The 4,486-nt window shown below is 43.1% G+C and overlaps 1 pseudogene; it reads left to right on the forward strand.

Annotated features, from left to right (window-relative positions):
- Positions 1-310: 310 nt before the first annotated feature.
- On the forward strand, positions 311-429 carry LOC120610609 (uncharacterized; annotated as a pseudogene).
- Positions 430-4,486: the final 4,057 nt, after the last annotated feature.

The raw sequence follows: 4,486 nt of genomic DNA on the forward strand, positions 1-4,486 counted from the left end.
CACACTTCTGACCAATACAGAGCTCTGGAGCATAAGAAGAATACCAGTTTGGAAGCTTTTGCCAGAGTGCAGATCAGAGATATCAAGGACTTGGATTAGAATGGCAGCAATGTACCCGGAGCAAAAACACAAGACACATTGCCTGAGCAGCCCCCATATAGATACCAAGAATTTATCTTAGTATCTTCACTTATTCAGGGCTATTGAAACCATCTGCATTTGAGGCATTGGAGAGACTGAAGGCTTGGAAGGTCTGGGGAGGTTTCCTGGATTTGAACCAGTCAGTGAATGTGAGATAGAAAATAACCTTGTCTACAGCCATGCCACCCTGAACATGCCCAATCTCGTCTGATCTCGAAAGCTAAGCAGGGTCGGGCCTGGTTCGTACTTGGATGAAAGACCACCTAGGAAGATGGAGTGCTGTAGGTATAAAAAAAAAGAAAAAAGAAAGAAAAGAACCTCATTTCTGGAGCAAAATTCACTCTTCCAGTCTTGTTTTCTCTGTATTTACTGCCTCCATTTATTAACAAGAGAGATTTCTGCCTCCTGGGCTTTTGAGGGCACCCATTCTGTGAGAGAGATGGAAATTTTATACTTCACATTCTTGGCTCACATGGGCAGAACTGGCAGGCAGACCACTTGCTTTCTGTCACTTTGGCTCAAGGAAGGCCCAGCTGCTCCTGGGAGAGCCACCGTTTGTTGCCTCCTAAGAAATTGCTTTTCCAGTAAATAGAACCAGGCAGCTTTAATTTGGCAATCTGGAACAGGCTCCACAATATACTGATGAGCGAGAAAAAAAAAAAGGGCAGACACCGTGTGTGTATAATATGCTACCACGAGGGGGAGAAGATGAAAGAACATTTATTCATAAGTAAATATTTGAGTATATGTCAAATATCTCTGGAAGAGCACACAACAGACTGGAACCAGTATTATGTTTGTGGAGAAGTGGTGGCTGAGAGATATGGATGGGAGAGACTCCTTTTTCATATATGCCCTTTTTGCATTTTGAATTTTTTATCAGTACATGTTATAAAATAACCTATTCAAATAAGTTATTTCCAATCAAAGCAATTTATGCAGCCCCTAAAAGTAATATTTATGAAACACATATAATATAGCTTATAATATCATTTTAAATGAACCATTATATGTATGTATAAAACAAACCAAAGTGACAATAAGCAAAACCCCAGTGTATATAGAAAAAGACTGGAAGGAGATACACCACAAGGTTAATGGTAGTTTCTGAAATGATAAGTATTCTCTCCTTTTTTCATTATATCTTCTTTTTCATAATGGTGAAAAAATAAACAAACCTTGTAACAAAGAAAAAAAATTGCTTTTCCTTCTCAGGATGCAGCAACTGAGCTGCCCAGAAGAGAGCTGTCCACATGGTCTTAACTCCCCAGTGGCTTAAAGGGTTAGGTTTTCTGCCAGTTCTCCTCTCCTCTCTATACCCTTGCCTGTCATTCTTCATCCTTAATCTCCCAGCTGTTAGTCCAATCTTTCATTTTAAAATTAAAATATCACCAAACAGCTCTCCTACTTAAAGACTCTGAGCAGAGCTCCATTCACATGATAAAACCCAAATATCTAGTGTGGTAGAAAAAGTTCTTTGTGGTATATTCCCAGCCTGTCCCTCTGGCTGCATCCTCTACCACTGCCTAAATTACACCAACCTTCAGTTTCTTAATGTTCCTTGAACAAAATATCTTCTTTACAATTCTGTACTTTAGTACATGCCGCTCTCCTTGCAGAATTACCTGAATTATCACCTCCTCCCTGAAGTTTTCCCAACTTCCCTGGGTAGTAGTTTCAATTCCCTCCTTTGTGTGTTTTGGAACAGGCCTTAATCCTCGCCACTACACGAGAACAGTGATTGTATATTATATCTTTCTTCTTTATGTTCCCAGAGCCTTCCTTGCACAATGCTCAGCACATAGTACATGCTCGAAACACTGAATGAATTAATGAAAGGTTTGCATTTCTTCTGTACTCCTCCTATGTTATATTGGCCCTTAAATGTTGTCAAATAACTGGGTGACACAGAGCTGTGGACCAGAGGGGTCTTTAGTAAAGGAAACTTCCCTCTCACCTGTTTCCCTGGTTCTTCCCCTCCAGCCCTGTCCCCCTTATCTCTCAATCAGCAATCCTAGGCTATGTGGGTGGTAGTATGCATAATGAAATACCTAAGCCTTTGATTTGAGTCCGTTCTTTATTTTCATCTTAATCAACTCTATTCTTTCCAATGGTTTAATAAATAAGCATAACTTCTCTCTTAACATCAGGCTACAAATGGAGCAAAAGGATTCTGTTACAGCTAAGAGTCATCCGAGCAAGCAGAGGAAAGGGGAGCATCGAAACTGTGCGGGGAGAAAAATGGCTTTCAGGCTCTTGGAAGAGAGTTGCCCACTCTGATCCTCTGGCTTTGATCTCCAGGGCTTCATTAGAACAAGGTATTATCTTTAACCAGCTCTTTGTTTCTATGCCAGGAATATAGACCAAGGCGTTGTACTTAGAGACACACACACAAAAAGAATAACAACAAGAGTCAGACATATCACAACATTAGGAGACAGGTCCTTTTTAACACACTCAAAAAGATTCAGGAGGCTTTGGCTAGAAGTAAATGCCAAAGATTTATTGAAGGGTCTTAGGGTCCTGCATTCTTAGCCTCTAGATTGGTCCAAGATGGTAATCTTCAGCTATCTGGTGGTCTAAAAAATGCAACAATTTCTTCTTGAGGTCATTCGGATGATCATCTGAGGCAGGCATTGACGCACAGCAAACTGATATATATCCAGGCATTGACTAAGGACTGGAAGGTTCAGACATTTAAGTTCCCAGGCTAGTTAAGGCAAGAATAAAATTGTTTCCTCATGCCTCAGCCTACTTTATTTTAATAATTTAGCAGCTTGACCATAGTGAATCCATTTTATTTCTTCACTCTATTCCTCAGTTCTTATCTGGCAGAGAAAAGAAGCAGGAGCAGCTTATCTGTGATCTAGAAACAGGGGAGGAAGTAATCCCTGACTGCAGTTAACCAGCTCCCTGCCACTGCTGCCCCCGAGCTGCAGTTCCTGCTGACCAGAGGAGACCCAGGCCTAGGACTTCTTGAAGGCGGCTGCTATTATCACACATCCAGAGGGAGATCCTCACATGGGCAGAGTGGAGACAGAGAAGACACCAAGACTTCTGAATGGTCACAGACAGCATCCTCTTCTCTGGGAGGATGGTAGTGCCATTCATAGAACAAGATCAGGGGGTAGGTGGTTTCTCTTTTACTGGCTGTGAAACCTTGGAGTCATTTTTGCCCCTTTTGTGCACATTTCCTTCCCCTCACCAGCTTATCATCTAATGCGTTGCCAAGTCCCACTGAGTCTACCTCACGGAATCTCTCTAGCATTCACCAACCTTCTTCATCCTCACTGCCATGGCAGAACACAAAAGTGGGAGAGGGGCCACTGCCACTGTCAACCCCTCCTCTCTAACCATGACCTTCTTCTTGTCTGTATTAGTTTCCTAGGTTTATTGTAACAATATCACAAATTAAGTGAAACAACAGAAATTTGTTCTCTCACAGTTCTAGAGGCTAGAAGTCCAAAATCAAGGTGTTGGCAAGGTGGGTTCTTTCTATAGGCCCTTAAGGAGAATCTGTCTTATGCCTCTCTCATAGCTTCTGGTATTGCTTGGTTCCTAGATGCATAACTCCGGAGTCTGCCTCTCTCTGTTTCGCCTCTCTCTGTGTATACCCCTGTGTCTCTGTTTTCTTATAAGGACACCAGTCATTGGATTTAGTGCCCCGCCTAATGCAACATCATGTCATCTGAACTAATTACATCTGCAGGAGCCTATTTCCAAAGCAGGTCACACTCTGAGGTTCTGAGGACTTTCGGACGGCACTGTTCAACCCAGTACACAGTTTCTCCAGCTATCACAATCTCACACGCACGCGTCCTTTTTCCTCTGTGAGGACCTTCAGTCTCACTGTGTCTCTACTTTGTCCGCGTGTGTCAGTCTTCTGTTGACCTCTGACATTTCTATACAGCCTTGCCCACACAGTTGATGACCTGGACCTTCCTACCCCTTCCTCTGACATTCTCTTGCTCACTCCACAGTCTGCCTCCCTCCATGGGACACACAGGCTTCTGTCATTTGCTAAAAGAAACTGCACACCTGTGAGGACTACAAACTCAGCAAAACCTCCGTCTCCAGTCGCAGCTGGATACTCCATGACCATCAGCAGCTTTCAATGACTCTTGCAAAGCTTTGCCTTTCTTCCCAAGCCCCACAAGACCAACCCTCCATCTCAGGAATTGACTCCCCACTTTGCTGAGAAAGTTGAGCCACAAAGCTTTCTGCTCAACCTGCTCCCCCTTCATTTTACGTACATTTACAACAAACCTCACCTTCTCTGCCCTTGTCACAGGGTGATCTGTCTCCTCTGCTCAGACCAGTCCATTCCCCTCATAGCCCTCTGGGA

This window comes from Pteropus medius, unplaced genomic scaffold, assembly GCF_902729225.1.
Source record: "Pteropus medius unplaced genomic scaffold, Ma_sr-lr_union100, whole genome shotgun sequence".
NCBI lineage: Eukaryota > Metazoa > Chordata > Mammalia > Chiroptera > Pteropodidae > Pteropus > Pteropus medius.